A 25,121-nucleotide genomic window follows, 5' to 3' on the forward strand; every position below is an offset into this window, starting at 1 on the left:
CTTCAGATACACAAATATCAATATTCATCCCAGTTTTAGATCCCTGTAGCATGAGCCTCAGTCATTTGGTGACATTCAAAACAAAAAGATATTTGTCTGAACTGGAATGAAAACTCAAAGCTGGTGAGAAGAAACGTTTTTTTGTCTGGGAATAATAAACTGCATCCACTGCTGCCTGCTAAAGGACAGGAGACAATTATTTCTTCCTTCCTCTTTATCAGAGGATTAGATTTCAAACAGGTTTTATTTCTTAGTCGCCTCTGATTTGCTCAGGACATGATTGAAAATCCTTTTCAATCATCTTTTCTGAATGGTTAATTTTAAATTGAGGCTTCACTGTTCCTTTAATTCTTTTTCTAAAATCCACGTCTCTTAAAATCCCACCCCGATCATCGTTTGATCAGTTTTCAAATCGTTCCCAGCGGTCAATTAATTAGGATTATTCAGTTTTTAGCCAAAAACCAAAAGAGTTTTTTATTACATAGTGTCTGCAGAGCGGCAGGAGGTCATTAGAAAATCACCTCTGAACTGTGGTTGGGACTGTTGGGCAGAGTAAGCCTACCCTCATTACCCAACATCCCTTTGCTTACGCTCTCTTCTGCTAGCTTACAGCCCTTCACACAACAATACTGGGTGCAACAAAAACAGTTTTTATCCAAATTCCAGCTCAGATCGGAAAACAAAAACGTGCACAGATCTGTTTTTCTGCAAGGGGCTGCATTAGAATCGAGCAGAGCAGGGACCTTGTGGCCCCACCCATTGTAGTTTCTACGTCAAGACTTCAATCTTACTTCAAATTGCCTTTTTTCATCTGCTCCTGATTCAAGGATTGAATAAAGAAAAAATCAGAGATGCAATGTTAGGATTAATATTCTGCATAAATGTCCTACATCATGAGAAAATGCTTAAGGAGATGTTAAAAATACCAAAAAAACTATTTTCATTGGAGTGCGTCTTCAAAATGCTCATTGGAATTACCAAAAAATCTCATTTTTTAGCCCACTTTTTTTGTTAGTTTACTTTTAAGTTTTAGTTATATTTTAATTGTTACATTATTTTATATTTTTAATATTTACATGTAATTATATAAGAAATATATTATGTTTTTTTATAGCTAGATTTTATTTTTTTATTTCAAATTTTATATTATTATGTTTCTTATATTTTCAAGGTTTTTTTACTAGTAATCTTATATTTTTGCCAGTATTTTGTTATTTTTTTATTTAAATAATTTGTTTGTTTGGTGTGATTTTTGTACATAAATTTCGTCGTTAAAATCTTTTGTTCACAATTTTAAAACCGGATTCTCTCAGCAAAAACAAATTGAAACGAGTTTCCGTGGATTTTAGATGACACCTACACACTTCTTCCTTTGAATTAATAGTCTTCCTGTCTTTATTAAATAGAATAATTCAGCTCTATGTGTTAACTTGTATTCCAGCGTCTATATATTGAACACATGTGATGTTCGTTCCACTCGTCTGTTTTCCGTGTGTTTGAGACAAACGGCCGGTGTTTTATGGCTGCTCTTAAAACGCTCGTCCTCCGCCGCTCCTCTCACTCCTTTCCCGCTAAATCCTCATTGTGCAAACGCCTGTGATTTCACAAACATCTGCCTTAATGATGCCCCCCCCCGTCTCTCCCAAACTTGTGATTGACTTGACTATAAAAAGTAGATGTAACTGTAAATCATGAGACGTATTGCAAAATGTACTTCTGCCTTTCCCTGCTCTGTAATGAAGCAGTCATTATGATTATTTTATAGGACTGAAGTTTTTAAAAACTACAAGAATGCATTACTCTGCATAATGAACAGATGTTGTGGCAACAAGCACATACATTATGCATAAAAAATTATTTCAATTTTGATTGTAGACGCTGATTTATTGAGACAAGCCAGGCTTACAGCAGTAATGGATTTAGGATGTGCTTTTGTTGTGTTATTTCCATAATTAATAATAGGAAGGCAGCAAATTATATATGCTTTGTATTCATAAAGATAAGAGGGTTTGAGTTATAACAGATAAAATACCACTTGATGAACTTTAAAACCAAGCGTGATTAATTAGACATAAAACTTAAACTTGTCTGAATGACAAATATGACAAATTTTTCTAATGCCTTATTGCCTCTTGTCTGCATTCTGATGTGTTGAAGAAGTTGAGCACGACAGATGAGTTGAACTGAAGGAAGTGGAGGATAATTATCACAGCATGATGAACCGTACAATAACAGGAAGTCATCCCGATCCGAGCGCTATATTTATCTCTGTGGTCTACAGAAGCCACATTAGGATCCATCGATGACAGAAAGGGGGAAGTTGGAGATAAATGTCTCTTATTTTGGTTTATTTCATTTCAAAATGCTTTTTTTTTAACTGTCATCCATACTTTACATTCAATGAATTCACACCGACAGATTTCACATTTGAGACACAAAAAAGTCATTTTGGAGAGAGTAAACGATGATCCTTATATTTGTGTTTGAAATGACAAAACTTACATGCTCTATTATGCCTCACATTTGCATGATAGTGACCTGTTGAGTCAGTATTATAAAGTTTTATTCTAAGTTACAATAGGGTCCCAATAAAGTTATTTCATTAAAAAATTGGTTAAGTAGGTTAGAACTATGTGTTTCTTGGTCTTTAAATTAAGGATGGTGTCCCTCAAGGCGCTGATTTAGGCCCTACTCCTTTTTCTTTTGAAAATATCTTCCTGTAACAAACATTTATGTTAACTGTTTTCATATCTGTTTATTGAAACAAAACTAGTAAACTATTTATAAAATGTTAAAACATAGCTATGTCGTTTCTACATGTTTTCGTCTGAGAAAAGAGACATTTTTGCTTTTTCTAATTGTGTTCCTAAAGGTCAAAGACATGAGATAAAGCTGAGTCTCTGCTAGGATCTACTACTTACTGTTGAATCCACTAAAGGAGAGCAGAAGGACAGAATCTGATGCGACAGTTTGCCTTTTGTTTAAGCTACAGTTGTTTGCATCCATACAGCGGTTGACCCGTGAAGTTCTCTAGGACTTTGAAGTATCATATAGAGGAGCAGACGAATCTATCAAGAGACGCCATGAAAATGGAACGTACCATTGTCTTGCGTGTGGCAAGTGTAACGCAAAGTATTCGCAAGGATAATGGAAGTCACAAGCACTTATGACATCCGGGTGACGTTGTCGTACAGTGTCCTCACGCCACACACTGGTCATTAGTGAGGTGTGAGTACCTACTTCCCCTTGTATGTTGTATACATGTTCACTACGACCTGTCGTCTGTGGAAGAAAATGTGCAGGAACGTTTTCTCTGTACAGGTTCACTGAGCCGTCTACCACCTTGATGTTTCGTTCAGGTTTGACCATTTTTCACCCATTAAGGCTGTTTGCTTTAGTCGTCTATCGTCATACTGCATGATTGCCACGCCGTCATCAGCTTATATTGCTGAATGTAATCGTCATAGCACTTTTTTAGATGTTTTCTAAAAAAAAAGTATAATCCGAAACGCCTGAACTCTTTCAGGGTCATCAGCAGCTTGTTTTATGAACGATATAAATATTTCACATGGAAACAATTATCTCCTTCTGTGATGCAAACTAGGAAGTACAACATGTCAAATTCTTTCTTTTGTTTTCCTGAACGTTGTTGCAGACGTTCTTGCTTTTTGCGTGTTAATTCACTCTTTCTTTGTCTGAGTGTTGCATGAATGCTGGACGCTGTGCTGCTCAGGACCTGAGACACACTGAGCTCCTCATATAGACTCTAACTTCGTGGTAACAAACCTAAAAATATAAAAATAACCATATAATATAAAATGTAATAAAATATTAAACCCATTCAAATGAATAATTGAAACCACAACCCTAACCGGTGAATCCAGCCATATGCAAAGAAGCTTTTTTTGTGGTTATAGTGCTTATTTTTGAAATACAATGTAATATTTTGCATCACTTTTTCCTTTGAGTTTAACTTTGCAGATAATGTAAATGTCTTTGTTTGGCTGCTGGTCGCTGAAGGACAGGAGGCAGCCCAGTGTGACCCTGTTTTTGGATACAAACATCTGACTGCCGCTGCGCTGGACGCTGCCATACAGATGTCTGCCCAGCAGAGCAGAACCTGGTGGAACAAGTCCAAGGTCTGGTTCAGGAGGAGCTACATGAAGTGGGACGGTGTTTGGCTCCACACAGTAGAATTAATGATTTGAAGACACATAGTTGGTGAATAATTGATTCCAGCCCCGAGGATGGTTAGGAGCTGAGTAAAAGACTAATAAATCATTTGTGATGCTGCCAGTTGTCACTTTCAATTATTTCTGGGTTTGTGATAAACTGCTGCACCTGCCAGCTGCTGGTCTCGCCATTCCTCGGGGCGGAAAGTGACAACTTTACCCCAACTTTGCTCTCGGCCATGCCCGATTGCAAACAGCTGCCCTTTTGCAGGCGTGCATAATTGCACCAAATTTTCTTTGAGAAGACTTTGCACACTAATAAATTGACCCCCTTTGTTGTTTATTACCGTTGCGCTTGTTCCTGTGAATTTTGTTTTCCTGTCTGTCGAGACTGACAGATGCAGCCCCGATGATTTAAAGGGCCGTGCTGATAAAAAATAAAGTGATGACGCGCATAATAATCAAATAAAAAGTAATTCTGTCGCCTCCTCACCCAACTGACAAATCAAAGTGATTAATGCAGTTTTACACACACGTCTTCCTTCTTGTTTATTTGAATTTAACAACTAGGATATTGTTAACGTGGCGCAGCTGCTTTTCTGGGTGTAAAAATGCCTTCTTAATGCGGCGCTGCGGCAACACTTTGCAGCCGTCAACAAATGTGAGAATTGTCAAAAACGTTGTGTTTTGTGGTGTTTAAATGAACCTAATGCCAAACGTTCCACAATGGAAGACCTCGTGAAGTATTCCAGCGTTTCGGGGGCTCAGCGGTCAGCCTCACAGTTAGAAGGCCATGGTACGAATCCCGGCTGGGTCCTTTTTTGTGTGGAGTTTGCGTGTTCTCCTTTTGCATGCGTGGGTTTTCTCTGGACACGCCAGTCAAAAACCTGCTTCATAGGTACTAAGTTGCCCCTGGATGCGTGTGTGTGTAGGCGTGTGGGTGTGTGTGTGTGTGTGTGTGTGTGTGCGTGGGTGTGTGTGTGCGTGCGTGCGTGTGGGTGTGTGTGTGTGTGTGTGTGAGGCCCTACAACAGAGTGGTGACCTGGTCTGGGTGAGCCCTGCCTTTGCCTAACAGGAGGTGGGAAACGGTCGGCAACGCCATGACCCCGTTATGAAAATGGATGGATTGATGGAACATCTGAGCTGCCCTCGGTGACAGCAAACAACTCGAGCTCTTCTTAAGACAGTAACTCTTCATCTGTTAATGGAATTAACGCCATTTCGACGGATTCTGACGAGGAGAAGAGCAGCTTTGTGCCGTCATCGGCTGGTTTACGTTGATTGCGTCAACGCTACTGTAAAGTGTTGCAGATCTGCTTTTCTCGGCTTCAAAATCCTTTGGAATTTCGTAAATTGTAGAAATGGGCAACAAATTACAGGAGTTTAAAGAGCCTCTATCATACAAAAGAAACTTTTTGAGCTTTTAAGTGTGTTATAATGTTATTTCCTCACTATAAACAACTCCAAAGCAGTGTTTTGATCCATTCACGCATTTCTGATTATTCCTCTGAAAACATAATCTCTGAGCACCAGCCCCTCCCAATCCACGATAACGAGAGGGTCCTCACATGGTGACATCACAAAGTGGGAAACAGCTCCTTCCTGGAAGAGTCTGCACTCCCAGCCCCGCCCCCAGACTAAAGCAAACACCCACTTTCTCCGGGGAGCTAGCGGTGTTTGACAAAATGTTCCTTTTATTTGCACAAAATGCACATCCATCTTTGCAAAAAGTTCATGTTATTTGTCTCTGTGGACGAGACGCTGCCGAGGCCGTGGTTGATGTCATGAAATGGGCGGTACCTACGAGGAGTGAAAGGCGGGGCCTCAGAGATCGAGTCGTCTTACTTTTGGGTAGGAATATGAGCTGTAGAAAATAACTGACATGTCATAAAAAATGTGTTATTCAGTGTTCTAAGATAATATATTATCATGTCTATGGATAAAGTTTGCTCTGAAAGAAATGAGAAAAGCAGGATATAGGAGGCCCTGTAAAAAATGACAACACTGGACCTATAGCTAATGCGTTGATTCACCCCCAGACCTTAAGAGCAAAGGAACTTTTGTGCGTCTTAATCCTGCCTGGCTTGGTGCCGGTGCCTCCCCAGCGCTGAACCTCCCTTTTACCAGACTTTGAGCTGCAAAAAGCAGTTGCATATGGAAGGATTAATACACACACAGACAGGTGGATCGATACCCTTTTATTTATCCCAATCAGGAGACACTTGGTCGTCCGGTGACAGCTCAGTCAGAAATACACACAACAGATACAAAAGTAAACAAATGAAAACAAAATGCATTCTTTAAATGCTTCCTAAGACGGCTCAGTCCTGTGATCCCATCACTACAAGAGGTGTAAAAAAACAAAATGGATTCTGTAAAACATCGCTATATTTCAACTCTGCAACAAATAAGAACAGTTTACAAAGACTATGAATCCACTGTGTTCTGCTGATCAGACTTGGATGATTTATGAAAAACAAAAACACATTTATTTACATATTGTTCAATGCATTTTGGTCTAGATTCGCCAATCGAGTCGGCATCAATGGACACTAGTTTTTCACACAGACTTCTGGGAAATTTTCAGGGAATTGAATTTTGGAATTGTAGAGTCAGAAATAGGGCTAAGCCTCTGTCAACACACCATAACACTCCTTCGTCTCCATCTGGTTGGTTGACATCATCAGGTGTTCCCTGACTGTCATTGGCTGAACAAAGCTGTCAATCAACTCCACCACTAAACAAACACAGAGGTATTAAATATTTTTGCACCTTTCATTAACAAATGTAGTTTATTGCCTAAACTTCAACGACAATTGAACGAACAGACACGACGTTCCAACAGGAAGCTGGAGCTTGTTAAAGGGTTACCTGTGAGTGGAAAGCCTGACGCGTCTCATGACTTTGGCTTCCATCAAACATTTTCTGCATTCCTTCCTTAGAGTGAACGCAGATGTTGTTTGTCTCCAGTCAAAGCCCGGGCTGTCCTGCCGCTAAAATACCCACCAAAAGTGAATTAATCCACGGATGAAAATAGTTCCCAACAAATTATGAGAAGGGAATGTGCCACAGACACGACTGTTTTTACTCATCCAGTCTACGTTTTAAAGAACATTGAGATGAGAACATTTAAAAGTTGTCTCTAAGAATATCTGTTGAGCCATTGAACACTTGTTTGTTTTAATTTGTCAAGAACACTGATGAGGAAAAACCCAAATCAGAAGACGAAATAGCAGAAAGAGGAAGTCTTAACCCTTGTGCTATCTTACATGACTCCCCCCCTTACATTGACATGTTCTCCCTACTATGACAAAGGTGGATAAATGTGGAAAGATTTCATGTAATCCATGGACACCAGTGAAGATCACAAATCATTGAAGAAAAAAGGTTCAGAGCACTGACTAGTGCCTGCTATCCTAAGTGCCTAGGATAGCACAAGGGTTAAGAGAGGAATCGAACACTAATCTTAAGAAGGAGATCACTGGAAAGTATTGAGAGTGGGAACAGAAACCCACGGCGAGGCCAAATTTCAGCACTGTGGGCCTCACCTGCCTGAGGACGGCAGGTGAGGCCCACAGTGGAGCGTCCCAAGAAAAAACCTCAAAACTCATCTTTTTAGAAGAGCTTTTACATGTTTTAATTTCAATTTATAAACTTTATTAATAATTGATTCGATTTATTTTGATTGTACTTGTGGGATGTGTAAGTGTGTTGGTTTTTTTGTGTATTATACTACTTTAAACTACTTTAAACTACTTTAAACTTCTATTTAAGCTACTTCGAGATGCTTTGTAGAAGGAAAAGTGCTATAAGAATAAAGTTGAATTTGAAAATCTGTCAATTCAGCAATTTACTTAACAAGAAAAGTTTCACACAAGCATTCAAAAAGGAAAAAGAATCAAAAAAGTAAACTTTTATATTTTTTTTCAAATGTCATCCAGCTCAATGATAAGTAGATTTTTGCTAGTTTTAAGCAAATGGTTTGTATTTTTGCATTTTTATAAACCTGATTGTAGTTCATTTTGATTACAGTGACAAAAAAAACTATTGTAATTACTGGAAATGGCTAAAAAAACTACGAACAAAATGAGAAACTTAGTACAACTTGACCCGTCTCAATAAATCCTCATCCAATCTCTAACCAGCACTTACCAAAAATTACAGTAAGATTTGACTTTTTTGAGTCTTAAACCAAGTTTTTCTAGTGTCAGGAGTTTGGAGCAAAATAATTTTTACAAATTTTAATAATAATTTTCCCATTTCTTGCTCCTAGCTCCTAAGGAGACACAGATCATGTTCAGTTATGTAATTTATGCACAAATCACTAATGAACTGCATCCAAAGAGCCCAATAATCACGCACGGTACATGTTCTAGGCTGATTTACGTGTTCTTTGCGTGGTTTCAGCTTGGTGACAAATATTACATGAAGACCACAACCTCACTCACTTTTTTCACGTAGATTCACATATGTGCAATACGCGCAGAATGTACGGAGTGGCTGTGAGACACGGCCTTAAGGTTGCAGCTCATGCACGGATGTAAATGTGTCGACTGACCAACAAAGCAGATGTTGTCCAGTTTTAGTGCTGAATCAACAAAAAAGATCTTAACCTTCAGTTCTGGAAAGTGAAGTCAGTAAATATTTATGTATATATATATCCTAAACTCTGAAATAGAAATAAAAACATAAAGTTCAGCAGAAACGTGTAACTCTGAAGGACACTCCTCCTCGTGGTCGCGTCCAGCGTCTGCCGCTCGGCCTGCCAAAGACTGCCAACAGAGCTGTTGGTTTGGAGTGAGTGGCAGCTGGGAAATAAAGATGGAGGGGAGGGCTTGGCGCGCTGGAGGGGTGGGGGTTTTGGAGGTGCGAGGAACAACAGCGTTGCTCCGCTGCGTCTGCTCCCTGACACTTCCCTAATCTGATAACGGATGAGGACAGGTTGCCTTGGATGTACCTGGCACATGCCTTCCCCAACCTGCGCCGGCGGATTTGGGAGGATAAGGCCGGTCTTGGCAAAATACCGGCGTCCTCTGGAGAATAGTTAAAGGGTGATTAATCATTGTTTAGGCACAGAGAGCGGGGGGAAGAATGGGAAAGCGGCGTTCCACACCTCTGAAGCAATTAATCCCTGTGATCTCCACCAGGTTTGTCTTGTAGATAAGTCAGGGTACAAAACTGTTCCCAATTTATCAACCCACTCATGCCACCCAGCATAAAACACACAATTTATTTCCAATCATTTATAGTCAGATTTTAAAAAGAGTGACTTTGCCACATCCGAGTGTGTCTTATATTTGCTCCGTATAAACTAAGTACCCCAGATTACAATGGGAATCTGGTTTTATTGTGCACATCTGGTGGAGTCACAAAGCATTTTCGCATTCGCTGTCTGAATTTTTGAGTGATTGTGGCATAAATCATTTTGCTAATCAGACGCATAAGTGACACGAATGCATCTCCCCTCTTGGAACAAAGAAGCAACATATGGCTCTAAAAACACTCAGGTCTTTTATTTCCAAGGTATATAACCTGTGCGTAAACCAATATTATTGGGCTGATTTGCATTTTTCCTTCATTCTCGGATCTCATATCTTGCAGATGACTCCAATAATGGATAAAACCAGCGTTTCTCCCTCGTTATAAATCTGATTCCTAACTTGAGAGCAGTTAAGCAAAACACGGGACTCGGCTGGTGGTTTGCTGCGCGGTGAATTATGGCGCCGTGCTGCGATTTGAGGAGAACCTGGACCGGTGGATGCGCAGACCGTTGATGTCAATGAAAAACAAAAACTGCATTAACGCATAAGATAAGATCGGCATTGATATGACAAGATGAATTCCTTTATTACGACTGGGTTCTCTCTGGATCTCTGTGCATCCAAATCATATTTGCCTCTCAAAATGGGGGAAGGGAGGGGGTGCAAATCCTTGCAAATAATGGCAAAATGGCTCTGGTTTTAATTGCATCATTACGTACCCAGTATCAGCATTCTGCCTGCCAATATCAATATTGCTATGGCATGGGTGGAATGCAGATGACCCGGGGTACGCGTGGGTCTTCCATGACTGCCTCCCTGCCAGACACGTCCCACTGCCCGCTGGGTCGGGAATGGGAATGTGGGCCGGAGAGCAGCTCGTCTTCCTAACGTCCCCCCATGCTCCCCTAATCACTGACGGATCTTGTTTGGATTCCGCCGGCGGCGGCGGCGGCTCGGTTTCAGCGATTGCTCCACACAGGAACATATAGACCTTTGGGGAAACATCGTGTTCCCCTCTACGAGCGTCTCGGCGAGGCCGCATCACATGCAAATGGGAGCTGTCGTTCAGAGGCTCTGCATGCGGCGTCCGTGCGTCGTGGTGATGCAACATGCACTGGAGGGGTCATCGGGGTCAGGAGGAGTGTCTGCCTCTGAAGTTTTCAGACACTGGAGAGATGTAGAAGTCTTGCTAAAGGTACATTCTGTTTAGCATTTCCCCTCCACCGAGGCTGCACATATGGCACGGCAGCAAACTTAACAATTAGTTCCTGCTTTGATGAAGGAAAATTACATCTTGTTGGTCCCACTTTGAATGCACGTCACATATTCATATTAATGCATTCAAGACTGCAGAGTGAAAGATAATTTTGCTGCTTAAATATTTCATTCTAGCTTAAATTTTAGCCCGTAATTAAAACTTCCTAATGGCAAATGCATCCAGTTTGTCCGATTTAATTAGATTGTTGCTTAACTATTAATTATGTATCTTTGTGTCATATAGTTTTGATGCTAACAGATGTTGTAAGGGTTGGATGGGGTTATCATTTATTTACCTACATGCTGTTAGCAAGATCTAAACACTGACAAATGTTCATTTTCTGTTGTCTTAGAAGTTAACTTTTTATAATAAATTAACTAAACCAATGCACACTTGTTGCCGTATTTGTCACAAAAACATCTTCTGTGTCACATCTAAGGTGCAACTATAGGGTACATATAAATTCGTAAGTCGATTCCTAAATCCCCCCTTCCCAGAAATCTGACAGTAAAAGTCGTTTTTTTTTTATAAACAAGGTAAGATAGTTTGTGTTTTTGTTAAACCTTTAAATGTTTTTTTCCCCCTGAGTTTAAGTCAAAACGCAGGACAAGAAAAGGTTTCTACCAAACACTTGAAATGAAGTTTTTCTGTTGAATTTATTGACTCCAGCTCCACGTCAAGGCCTTCCTCCCCCCAAAATGAAGGGGAAAAAACTGCCGTAGTTCCTAAAAAGACCGCTGGAAGCAGAGTACAGGAGGGAGACATATTTCATTGAATCCTAATTTTACATCAAGTTTAATTTTAGTAGAATCCCCTTTTTTTTGCTGTTATTTCTGGCCATGTTCTTTTGATTGGCAGGTGAATGGACAAAGCTGCCTCTTTGGCCTTAGTCATGACTGCCCTTACGTGTGGATACAGGCAAAAAAAAGGGTTAAACCTGTATGAAATATCAAAGTCCTAAAGAGGAAATGTTCATGCACATTTATTCTAGGTGCATGCCACAGGTAGTGTTGAACACTTGAAGTCTTAATCCAAATTGCTTCCTTACCCCTCTTGTTCCTCCCCATTGCTCCAACTGTAGGGGCATTTGGAGCTTCAGTGGTGTTTGAACGTGTTTTTTTGAAGGAGGAGCCAAAGGGACTTAGGGGTGGGTGTTCCTTCCACTGGTAAGGTGACCGGAATGGCGCTGTGACGTGGAAGAGAATCGCATTTCTTTACGTGGGTGTGCCCTGAAGCACAGAAGTTCACATTTAAATCCAAGTACTGACTTTTTGTGTGACTTTTTAAAGTCCTAAAACTGATGTTCTTACGCATTTAACCGGCCGCTGGCAGCTCTGTGCTCACGAAGATGACCGGCAACTATTGATGACGTCATCGAGTGGTAGTAACGTCTGAATTTGAAACCACAGGCTGTGTCAGAATTCCTTTACAATGCACTATATAATCTACAATTCGTCACTAAAGGCTCATATCAATTAGATTTTAACTTAGTGATTTCAGTGATGTCACATTATCCATTAAAAAAAAAAGTAGTGAGCGTGATGTCCAAATTACTTTTAAAGTCCAGAAACCAATATAAAATAGTGTGGTTTTTTAGTAGTTAGGGAGCAGGGTGGGAATTCCAAGTCTCTCTGTTTGGAGGGCTAAATGCAGGGGTAGGGAGAAGCCAGAGGGGTGGGGGAAGAATTCAGACCAAAAACACATAAAGGTAAGTATGGTTGATGTATGTACAACGCAGGCGTGTCCTACAGATTTCTCTCTTTTTCCAGCCTACTTAAAATCCTGAGGACTGTACTGTCAGTGCCGTTCACGTGTTGCTTGCGCACTCCTCAGGTGCAGCCTGACTGTTGGAAATGAGGAAATTAGACAATCAGAGTGCAGCTGGTGTGAACATCCTACGGGCACCGGCTTATCACGTGCACAACCCGTGTGTGCAGCACTTAACTGACGACTAAAGTGTGGCGTGACAACAACTTCATTCGTGCATTATAAGTGCGTGTAACTTCCATTATCCTTAATTCACGACACACTTACCACACGCACGACAATGGTACGCTCCATTTTAATGACTTCCCTTAAGGTGGCCGGATGGGTCTGAAGGGAACTGCATGACACACCTGTGCTCCTTTTAAGATGCAGCCGCTCCTCTCTGCCCCCCCTCCATGGACCCAAACAACCCAGAAATCTACAGAACCTGTACAGGTCAAACCCCCCCCCCCATATGGCGAAGGTTTGAGCTGGCGTCAGAGAATATCCCCTATCTGTTCAGTGTGTGTCCTGTGCAGTGACAGTGCCACTCAATCAGTGTTGATGTCATGGTGATGTTTTACAAAAACCGTCACGACTTTTTTTTTACTATTGGACGACTCGTAAAAGCACCTGGATCTGGAAAAAGTCACTTCTGAGATTCCTTCCTGGCTGTCGATGCAGCAACATATGAACCTTTATTCTACTTTTCTGGCAGAGATTTTTGCTGGAGCCAATTTAAAAAACAATTGCACTTTTTTTTTTTTTTTTTTTTGCAGATTAGGAAACTAATTCAAATATGAGAGAAATTCAAATGAAGCAGGTGGAAAATAACCTAATACGTCACATTTAATGAAATGTTTTATTCTTCTTATTTATTTATTAACGCCGGTACTTATGCAGCTTTGCAAGCGATAAGGAACCTAGCAGTCATAAACATTTGCACCCGTGTTAATGATATTTGCATATATAGGTTTTTCTTTTTTTATTGAATTACAAAAACACCTGGAAGAGGCTCTTAGAGAACCGGAGGCTCAATAGTAAAATGAGAATCCAAGTATTGTGTTTTTTTCCCCCTTTAATTCCTCTGCAAGGTCTGTGTGTAAATATACTGAAAATACTGGCCAACAAATCCACTTTGGAAACGACTTGTCCCCAAATATTCAGCCTTTCAGAAACAGTAAGCAAGTGTTTTTCAGCATGGACGACCTGCTAAACGACTGTTTCACTCACGATTGGCGGTGTTGTTGTCACACTCAACCGTAAAACTTTACGCGCTGCTGAACTTTTGACCTGCGCCGCTCATCCACGACCCCCGTTTTAAACCAGCTCCTACCTTCTCTTGGTTGGGGTGTTTTTTGCTGCACCTGGTTTGACTCTGGGCTGCACATTTTGGCTGACTGGTTTTTGTTTTGTCTCCTGATGATGGGCGCCTGTGATTGATGGACGGCGTCCAGGACATCTCCGATCGACAGCTGTTGATAGCTCTGAAATCGAGAGCGGCACTCGGAGCGTAACAATGAGCTCATTGCGATCTTGGCTTGGTCGTCAGCCCAGCAAACCTGGGGAGGGGGAGTGATGAATTTCAACCGGGGCTGCAAATGTGACTGCACATGGAAGGAGTGCTGGGAAGGACGTAAAGGGACTCGTACCGACGATTACAACAACAACAAGAGAGAAAAAAACCGTAAAATTAAGATGTTAAACCAAGTTTTCCAGTTATTGTTTTAAGGTTGCATACCAGTATTCCTGCTAATGTAGCATTTAGCAGTTCATTTAGTATTTAAAGCATTGGCAGGGTTTCATTATTTAGCACAATTCAGCATCTTTGCACCAGTTTTACACGTTTTTAGCTAAAATTGCAAATCATTTATCTTTTCCCAAGAATGTTCTGGGTTGATGTGGTACAAAGATATTTTTTTTGCAATCTTAGGCATCATTCCAACCCTTTAAGCTAACCTTTGCTTCAGCTAGTTGAGCAAAAAAAAGTATTTTGGAATGTTTTTCCAGCATTTTAATGTAATTTATCAGTTTTGCCTCTTTGCTGTACCGTTTGTTTTTGTTTTTTCCTTTTGTTTTCAGCGATGTTAGGTTTGCTCATCACTTACAGTTTTACTTTGTAAAGGTAAACTCACCAATCAGACGCCCTAATAAAAGTAGGTGGAGCCTGCTGGCCCACCGCCACGTCCAACAAGATCCTCGCTGATTGGTAAGACCGGTTTCCATAGAAACAGTCAGACCGACTCGGGCCAATCACCGCTTACTGACGGCGTCCGCATCGCAAAAAACTGGCGAGTGAATCGACTTGATTTGGTTGGAGCTAAAACCGTTTCTACACTCGCTCAGTCCAGTTCTGCGATCCAGTCGACGGTTCCTTCACTAGTTCAGTAGTTAGCCTTAAATGAACGTTGTCAGAACGTTTTAATTATTTTCATTTCATTGTTCAATAACCCCCTTATTCTCCAACTGATTACAATTAATTTGGAATTGCTGTGATAGTTTTTAAGGTTACTTTTCCTTGTGTTATTATTAGCTTTTTTTTTTCAGCCACTTCATTCATTTGTGTTTTCTAGACCTTTTAGATCTTTTTTAAGTGAGAGTTAGTTGGATTTCACATCTTTGCATTTCTGTTTGAAGTTCTACTGCTAATTTGTTATTTTGCCGTAATTTAAGAGATTTTAGTTCTGCTGATGATTATGGTTTGATTTCTCCACAGCTGTAAAATGTTCCATATAAATGAGTTTGTTTAGCATAGTTTAGAACTATGTTATTTGCAGGTGACTTTCAATTCTTTGTAGATGAACACATTAACATTAATCTGGCATTCAAATGTAGCATTTGTAGGTTTTTCTTCTGTATGTTTTTTTGTACTTTGAGTCGCTGCAGAGCGAGGATGTTGGTATAACAGGTTGTTCACTGGAGGACCAGACGGCACCCTTAAAAGCAGTCCTATCAGAGAAATCATTCACCTCTTCAAGGTGAAAATACCTTAATGTGAGACAGAGAATAGCTCCTTGTCAGACACTTGAAAGTACTTGTCCTCCCAGCTGTAAGCAAGTTCACCATGAATACAAGCACAGTGATTAGGCCCTATTAATCTGCCAATTATTTTTCCTCACAATTTTCCTCTCTGCAGAGGAGGAAGCTGAAGGAAAATGGAAATAATCACTAAGAGAACAGCTGCCAACGACGGATTCACCGGACAAGCGACGCTTCCAGAAAAGTGCCGTGCACAGCATATTCTGCAGGTTAAAAAGTCTGCGTGGAAAGGGGGGCATCACTCCATGTTGTTTTGCGCCTCAAAACTGTCCATTTCTTCGCTTTAATTGGACGGCGTGATGCTGTAATGCGGCGTGGCTGCACAGCTTTGATGGCCAGGCCCCTCTGAGGTTACCAAAGCACCACATCTGAGCTCAAATTAGCATTCTGGGCAAGCAGAACTCCCCAAGCTTAATTAAGGTAAATTCAACATTGTAGTTCATCATCGGGTTTTATGTAATCCTAAAACCAGTCGTACTTATTTTTTGGCAGCTGTTTATTTCTCTTATTAAAAAACATTAAGGCGTAGATGATTTGGCATCTCAGGATTTTGAATCTGAGCTCCCTATTATGGGAAATCTGAGTTTGGGTTATGATTAGATGCCTAATAAAAAATTCATCGTCGTTGCCAACATCTGTATTGTACTGGCTAACGGCTCACTGGAGTGTGCGAGACTTGTAAAGTTTCCAAAAGCACCGCTGAGAAGCCTGGAAAGTTCACCGAAGAGTTTGCCCTCCTCATTACCAAGCTACTTCTGTGTGTGCGCTTACACTGAGAACATCTTTAATTGCTTTAAAATCTGAATGCATGATAAGAATGGATTAATTTGATTTTTCTGTTCCTACAAGTAGCAGATGGTTTATGTCTTCAGAATGCTCATGTTGTAAAACGAGATCCCCAGCTTGTCTCTGATTGGTCACTGTTAATGAAGCATGCTGGGCTGATTATTGATTTAGAAAATGAGGATAACACAAGCATTGTGTGTTGATGTGATGAATTAAAAGACGAGCCGCGTCGTATAGCTGACAGAGCTCTGACGTGAAAAACACAAAATATACCATTTTCCGTTCAGGTGGGCCGTCAAAGAAATGGGATGTTTTGTTTTTTTGTTTGTTCGTTTTTTTCTTTTTTAACAGACACTTTTATGGTTGCCTCTAACAAGCAGATGGTCGACTTGACTTATTTGTGTTTTTGTTTCTGAATGACCGATCAGATGCATGATGGGAAATGCAATGAGCTGCTTGTCAGGGAAGACACAATTCACGGGAGAGGGCCCGCCAAAGCTGCATACATTCCCAATTTAGTCCCATCTCTGTGGTTTTTAAGGTTAGTAATGTTTTTTTTTTGCATTATTGTTGGCTGTTGCGCGAGCAGCTGTTCCCCAGCCTCCTTCCCATCCGAATTACCATCCCCACACTGACAGGCAGGCAGCTGATGGGGAAACTAACTGCGTGCATGAGGAGATCCAATTCATGGATGAAACTAATGTGCTGCATCCGTCGTGGGTGGGGTGGGGGGGGGGGGGGGTCCAAAAGATGGAGGCGGAGGTGGAGGTCCAGGTTCATGCAGAGTCTGGGGTCGGGACAGGGGGGGGAAGTCGTTCGGCCTCCGATGGGAGACAGATCCGTCATGGGTTTATTTATTTATCCATTTATTTATTCAGCCCCCCCCCCCCGACACCACAGTCGGTTTTTTGGCTGCAGATTTCAAACTGGCAGCTCTCCATTCTCAGAAATTAAAAACTCTCCGAAACCACAGATGCAGTTCTCCTGTTTGAAGGGAAACACTGAGGACGGACACAATGACAGCAACACCCGTGAAATGTGACATATTCCACCAAAGAGGAGCCGGATCGGTGTCGCTGTTGTAAACTTGTGTTATCCAACCGCTGTGTCAACTTGTGTCCAAGCATCCACTTGAAAAGTCTATGTGAGCGCGCCCACGTTCCCACGGCGCGACACACGTTTTCAAGTCCGGTGGCGGATTCTATACGTTCAGTGATCACGCGCTGAAACTTCAACCGACTGCTAAATCCCGGAAACGCTGGGGACGCGCTCAGGGAGTTGGTAGTGATGTGAGGGCGGCGTCCTTTTCCAAACGTGGAAGTGCCAACTTTCGTTTATCATGGGGGAGAAATGAATGAATGAATTTGTGGACGGACCAAGTTTTCCACATATCAGAACCGAGCTGTGAAAGAAGAAGCCTGGAGTGAGATTCACCAGATTTGCACCGATTTGACCTTTCCGGCCAAACGTCTTCCAATCGTAGGTGGCGGACAAGCGCTGGTAAATAGTAAAGAAACAAAAGAAGAAGAATCCCCCTCCCTGCCACTCCCTGATAGTCCAGTGTGTGAACAGCCCGTAATAAAACCGCATTCTTGAAGTCGCCACACGCTACCGGTGTGAGCCTAGCAGGAAAAGTCTGTGTAAACGCACATAGATGTTCCATCTGTCATAGCATTGCTATGTAAGTTTATAATTTTGGGCCCAACCAGTGGATTTTGACCAATCAGGGACTCAGAGTTGGTATTGATTTATGGATGGTCTACCACTTTGATGGTGCCCTGTACAGGTTTGACCCTTTCTCGCCCCCAGACTGCCTAAATCCACCCTTATATGCAGATTTAAGTCGTCCCCGAGTGATGCAGCTTGAACCTGAAGGCTTAGGTGTGTTGATGCTCCCAAAAGTATCGGATGATGACTCAAAAATAAACGGAACTATTTAGTGATAATTGACTGACTGAGTGCTACGGATCGTGCTGACATGAAAAAAAAACATCTCAAAAGTAGATTTAAGGACTGAGGAGACTTTGAGCATGAAATGTTTTTCCAAAGCTTTCTGAACCCCCTCCCCACTGAGCTCCATTTGTGGACATGAGACCCTGCAGTGTCCAACGCAGCGAGCGGAGCGGCAGAAAAGGCTTACAAGGGGGTCGCATGTTTGCATCTACTGCTATTGACGTGTGGTGCATACATTTCTAATTACCTTTAGCTCTGTGACATCAGTCTCCTTGAATAACCTGCTTTGGCGTTTTACCACCTGTTACTAATCGTTCTGTGACTTCGTCACGGCACCGGCAATGATTCAAACCAACACCGGGTGCCCCACAAGGCCCCTCCAGGAAACGCAGCAACCGGCTGCAGCGCAGCCTTTGCAGAGCCCAGGGAGCGACTTCATAGATTTTTTGCATCATTAACTATTTATGAGTTGCCACTTCATGTTATTTACACTGGACTGATGGTTGTGCTGTTTCAGAGCTCAAACGGCGTGCAAGGACCCGCTGGGACGGCGGGCGGCAGACGGGGGTGGAGGCGAAGGCATGTGTGAATCTGTTAAATATTGTACGGAAACGCCACCTGCAACTGCAAACGTGTTGCGGGGTAAAAGGGGCGAGCTGGGAGCAACTCTGAGGGGACAAGGAAATGCAGCAGACTGCAGAGCATGCTCAGGGGGCCGACTGGGACTATATAATGTATAAGACAAAGCCTCACCACAAGCCACGAGGAGTGTTCAGTTGACCTGGTTTATCTTTAGCTTTTAACCACAAGAGCTGATGGCGTCTCCGCCTGCAGTAAACGTGTCAACAGTGAAGGATAACCTCCATATTTTCTGTTCTTGCACATCAGTCTGTCAATTTTGTGCTTCAATCGAAACACTAAAAGTTTAAAGAACTGAGCCTGCTTTTTGCTGCAAGTGTGTCTGTAACATGGAGGAGTTGAAAAATCAAGCAGCTGTCGCATACGTTCAGTGTGCAGATGCTCAAAGATAAACAAGTGGACCTGTCAGAAAAGCGATGTTCTTCTTAAGCCTCTGACAGAAAAGTCAAGATGCAGAGAAAAACAATGAAACTATGTTTTTTTTTTTTCTCTGAATGTGTGGAGCGACAGCATCCTTGGAGTCGCCTCCAGACTTTAGCTTTGAACACTGGGGGACTTGTTGTTGCCAGGAAACATTGGATGTGAGTTTTCATTATGTTGATAACTGCTGGGAGCATCGCCCATCCGTTCTGTTTTAGTTTATCGGCACCCCAGGGCTTTTCTATACGTTTGCCAGGAGGGATAGCATCTTTGCAGGGTTTTCATGAAGCGTTTGTCAGCTTTATGCTGTTGTTCATTTTGTGCTTCAGGAACAGGGACGTGCCAGCGCTCCGTGTCCTCACAATTGTCACTTTTTATGAGCTTCCGTTCATTACCTTGCATTATCTTTCAGTTGCTTTGATGATGATGCTTAGCCCCCAACCTTGGAAGTGGGTCATCTGGACCCCACAAGACGGTACAAGGGTTAAACCTTCATCTATGACCTTATTTGAAACCCAAAAAAACTGACTACAGTCTTATCCTGAAGATCTGTGGGTGATGGATGATTTATGGGGTAGAGGTTTGCATATTTTGTCCTGATCAGGGGTTTTTTGACCCTGAGTCATTGGATTTAGATTATTTTCCAATACAGTCTCCATCCAGGTTGTCCACTAGTTTTATTTGATTCAAATTATTTATTTTAGTATCTAACACTTAAACAGGGCACTTCTCTATGTGCTAGTTGACTATTAAATAGTATAAATTGTGCACATTTTAGCATAAATTTGAATTTTCAAACAAAACCCGGCTGACTTGTAAACAAATAAGCAGATCGATGTGCAACAGTTTGCAGTCAAATCAGGATCAGCGGACGAAAGACCAGATTGAAAATTTGACCGTAAATAAAAGTTTGAAACCGTTTCAAACTCGAAAGTAGACGTCGTTAACTTGAAGGAAGTTTGGAAAATTTGAAAAAGCTCAAAAAAAAAATTCTGATTATTTGGTTGCCATGATAATATTTCACTGATTGTGATGCCAGTTTCCTCTCTTACTTTTTAAAATGGAAAACTGACATTAAATCCATGAATTAATTGTCACCACACATTCGAAAGTGAAAGAAAGTTTTGTAAATAAGTAAATATTAAGATCAATCTGTGGTTTTCTGATAGATTTTAATATTGTTTTGTATTTTATATATATTGAGTATGAAAATATAGAAAGTACTTTAAGGGTGGTTGGTATACTCAAAAGTTAAAATTAATCCCTGTTGATGTGCAAACACAAACATTAATTGGGCAAAAATACTACAAAAGCATTATTTTTAGTTGTAAAAATTGTTCAAAATGATCTTTAAAAAAACAGCCTTTAGAGATGAAAAAAGTCCCTGAAGGTCTGCTTTGACTACAGAAGCCCAGAAGGGACAAACAAAAGAAGTGGCCCTTTTTTGGGAGTTTTTCCGGAGGGCTGCCATCTTTAATTCATACCGGGGGGGTGTCGCTGCTGTGTCCTACACAGCTCACCTTTAAACCCCAGATTGATAAAACACAAGTGTGCTAAAACGTCTCGCTCTTTTGCGGAGGAATTTGTTCCGGCTGTCCAAGTTTAGCGTGTTATTTAGGAGGAGGAACGCACTTCCCACGTAGATTTGGAGCTTTTAAAAAAATACATATAAAAGTGGATTCACAAAGATGGGCAATGTCATGCCAGTTCTGACTCATTTCTCGTCAAATTAGTGGAGATAAATGTGGAGAGCAATGTTTTCTAGCCTGTTTCCACTCGTACTCACCTGCTTCCTCTTGATAGTGTTGACTTCGCTGCCTATGAGGTTCTTGATGTTGGCTCATTGAATGCTCCTCGCTGCCAGTTATTTAGGCTCTTTTACCTCACAGCTTGGAGACAAAAATGTTCCCTTCATCTCACCCACGGAGCTGATTTGTTTGTGATGCCCTGATTTCTCCGTTTCTGCCGAGTGAATGACGGCAAACCGGCTCCAAAGTCGGCACTAAGGGTCGGGTTGCTGGGGCTTTGTGACCAGAGCTCACCTGGGTGTGAGGTTCTGCAAATAGATATCAGGTGAGATCTGCTTTTTGAACGGGAGAGACCTCTCCTGCACATTCAAAAGCTGGTTTGGGCCAAAAGATGGTAACAAGCAGGAAATCATGCAGAGTACTTAAGGTGTTCTCTGTGACTGCTCGCACAGAACAATCATGAAACCCTTTTTAAATGAATCCTGTTCCTTCAAACAAACCAAACAACATTATTGTCCTTTAGTAGTCTTTAGGGTCGACTCACATGATCTAGAATTTCTTTCTGTGTAATAAAAATTGCTCAAACCTCAGTGCAGCACGAAAAGTGGCCTAAGTGACCCCCTTGCACAGACACACATGATCTCAGGAAAGTCGGGTCACAGGAGCGTCTGGATTTGCAAATGAAAGGGAAGTTCTGTTTTTTTTTTTTTAAATTCAGATTGTGTTATTTATATATTTGTTTTTCTTTTGTCAAAGCTACTTTTGCCTTTTTCTCTCCTGGTTGTAGCTGCATGACGTTTCCAAGTAGTTTGATCCACTTCTTAAAGACCCAAAATGGTGATTTTGGTGTTTTTAACAGGTTCTTGTGGCATTTTTCTCACGATGAAGGACAGAAAATTGAGATAAAAACTGCATTTCTGAGTATTTCTTTATTCGAATTGTTGTGAAGCAGGTGCAGATAAAAAAAAATGCAGTTTGAAAAGCTTTTACTTGTGACGTTCAAACTACAAGCTTCCTGCTCAGCCCCATTCTGATGCATCCACCTGCAGACAAACACATCCATGAACGTCTTTGTTTTCCTCGTCTGAGCTGGAATCTGGATCAAAGCTGGACAACTGGATAGTTCCAATATTGATCATTATTGTTGTTGCTCCACTAATGTTAGGTTGGAGGTGTGAGGGACTGTAAGCTAGCGGGAGAGAGTGTAAAACAAAGAGTTGATGGGAAATGAGTACAGGCTAACTCCACACCAACAGTCCCGCCCACAACTCGGAGGGGAATTTCTCATGAACTCCTGTTGCTCTGCAGTCCTATATTTATTTCCTATATTTATTTATTTTATTTATTGCCTTAAAAACATCAGAATCCTAGTGAAAAGACCACTGGGATCGCTTTGAAAATAGATCTGAAGATGATCAGAGTGGGACTTTAATGTGGAATGAAATCAAACAATAAAAGGTCAACTTCAGATTCCCCGCAACAAACCAGAGTTTGCTGGACTGTCCTGGTCATATTAAATTAATCTGCTAAGCTACGTTTATTCATGGATGAAGCCGATTGGTTGAGCGGTGAAATGTTTCAAAAAACAAGGTTTGAAGACCAGACGCCATGTTGACCGCTCTACCTCTGCGCCCCTTGAGTTCTTGCGTCTTTCTCCCTGGACGTTCCCATGGATCCATGTTTGTCCAAAAGTCTCTTCAGGTCATGAACTCCGACCTGAAGTCAGTCCAGAGAGGCCTTAGCATCTTTCTATGTTCTTCTGGTTTTCTAACATCCTGAATCAAATTCAGTTCGATTCAGACAACTTTATTTATCCCGAGGGGCAATTCCTTTCAAGGTGCAGACAGTAGCAAAACAATACCAAAATTGACTAAAACCCAGTCAAACAGTATACAACAGAAAGTGGCCATGGTGTGTGCATGCTCAGTTGAATGGGTTGCATGTCAGCTTGTAGCAGCGGGACCGTCCTGGAGACGACCAGGAGGATTCCTGGCTGGTCACTCCAGGAAAAGCTCTGCACTGTTCCCTCACTGTTGTCTGGATGATGTTGGTGGAGAAGGCCTGGCTCTCAGTCTCTGCTCTAGTTCATCCCAAAGGTGTTCTATGGGGTTCAGGTCAGGACTCTGTGCAGACCAGTCCAGTTCATCCACACCAGACTCTGTCCTCCATGTCTTCATGGACCTTGCTTTGGTCACTGGTGCACAGTCATGTTGGAAGAGGAAGGGGCCGCTCCAAACTGTTCCCTCAAGGTTGGGAGCATGGAATTGTCCAAAATGTTCTGGTATCCTGAAGCATTCAGAGTTTCTTTCTCTGGAACTAAGGGGCCAAGTCCTGAAAAACAAGCTCACGCCAAAATTCCCACTCGGCACAATCCGGTCTGAAATGTACTAGTCTCCTGACAACCTCCAGACCCAGACTCGTCCATCAGATTGCCAGATGGAAAAGTGTGATCCATCTCTCCAGAGAAGGTGTCTCCTCTGCTTTAGAGTCCAGTGGCGGCGTGCTTTAGGCGGCGTGCTTCACACCGCTGCATCCGACGCTTTGAATGCAGCTGCACGGCCATGGAGACCCATTCCATGAAGCTCTCTGCGTGCTGGACTTGGACTAATCTGAAGGTCACATGACGTTGCAGAAAGTCTGACAGTGTGCTTCAGCATCCGCTGACTCCTCTCCGTCAGTTTACATGGTCTACCACTTGGTGGACGAGATGCTGTTGTTCCCAAACTCTTCCATTTCATTGTGACAGAGCTGACAGTTGACTGCGGAACATTTAGGAACGAGGAAATTTTAGGAATGACACTGGAGGTCACTCAGCTCCTGAGAGCGGCGCATTCTTTCACACATCTGATAACAGTCTGCATACCTGAGTGCTTGATTTTACAAACCTGTGACCAGGCCTCGTCATTAGGACACCTGCTTCTGATCATTGGGTAGCTTTGGTATTACAGGGTATCTTCTGTCTGTTCCAGCCATGATAGGGTGAAGATAAAGGTGAAAGATGAAGAAGAACGCAGCCAGTGGCAGAACCACACAGACAGAAAACCTCACAAAATGACGGTACAGTACAGCCGCCTCACACATCAGACCAGCTAGAACAACGACAGTAAGGTGTGGAGCTCCGGTGTGACGACCCAGATCCTCCAGATGTTGATGGAGGAGCCGTCAACGTTCAAACAGAATCCACTCCTCTTGCTCGTGAGGAAGAGGAGTCTTGGCGTCACAGCTGTCAAACCCAAACGTATTGATAGGATGGATTAATTCAAGATGACAAGTTTCCCTCTGTGAGGAGGGGGGCTGGGGGCGCAGTTTTTGGAGCCGCACCATTTATTAACACATGAACCCGAGGCGATGAGGAAATCTGTTTTTTGCCCCCCTTTTTTTGTTTATTTGATGCACTCCAATGCAGACTGTGATAAATCCTTTTTTTAACACAGGGAGGGGGTGAGAACAGCAGCTTCGCTCTGAAGATTGACACACAGATAAAGAGGGAAACAGTAATACAATGACGGCATGACAATCTCGCCATGCAGTTTATGGGGAGGAATAATCAGAAATCCCTTTATCAGTGACACATCAAGGAGCATTTAGTTTATGCTTCTGCTAATCCTGTTGGCTATTTTGTGATTTTTCTCTCCCGTACTTTAATCGCGCTATATTTGTCTCATAAATGCTGAATATTTTGGCAAATTGCTGCGGAGCCACAATCCTATTAAGCGGTTGCAGTTTCTGTTTGCTGCCAGTGACATTCTGTTTGGGTGTTGCATTATGGAGTATGACTACTGCACCGTGTTGTCATTAATGGATAATGAGACTATTTGGTATTTTTAGACACTTCGACTGAATTCCAGACTTCTTACTTTTGTTTTTCTAATGTGCCACAAGATCCTTTTCATCTATCAATCAGTTAATTAATCCGTCTTTATCCAGCACTCTAATGAAATTCCATTTAAGAGCAGCCTTTAAAAGACATGAGCGAGCGCTTAAAAGCCAAAGCATAGAAAAGAGTGCATCAATGAGTCAGTCACACTGAATAAAGCTTCTAATATAATAACGGAAGTTGACTGCGCAACAATGTCTCGCAGCTTTTATTGACACTTCA

The 25,121-nt window shown here is 41.9% G+C and overlaps 1 long non-coding RNA gene across 1 annotated transcript in view; it reads left to right on the top strand.

Annotated features, from left to right (window-relative positions):
- The window catches only part of LOC144984613 (uncharacterized), a 104,728-nt gene extending 79,984 nt beyond the window's left edge, over positions 1–24,744 (top strand). Inside the window, exon 3 of the long non-coding RNA XR_013648410.1 lies at positions 23,992–24,744. This is a non-coding gene — a long non-coding RNA (uncharacterized LOC144984613). The remainder of the gene's footprint in view (positions 1–23,991) is intronic.
- Positions 24,745–25,121: the final 377 nt, after the last annotated feature.

This window comes from Oryzias latipes, chromosome 16, assembly GCF_053564925.1.
Source record: "Oryzias latipes strain Hd-rR chromosome 16, Olatipes_Hd-rR_3.1".
In the NCBI taxonomy this organism is placed as follows: Eukaryota; Metazoa; Chordata; class Actinopteri; order Beloniformes; family Adrianichthyidae; genus Oryzias; species Oryzias latipes.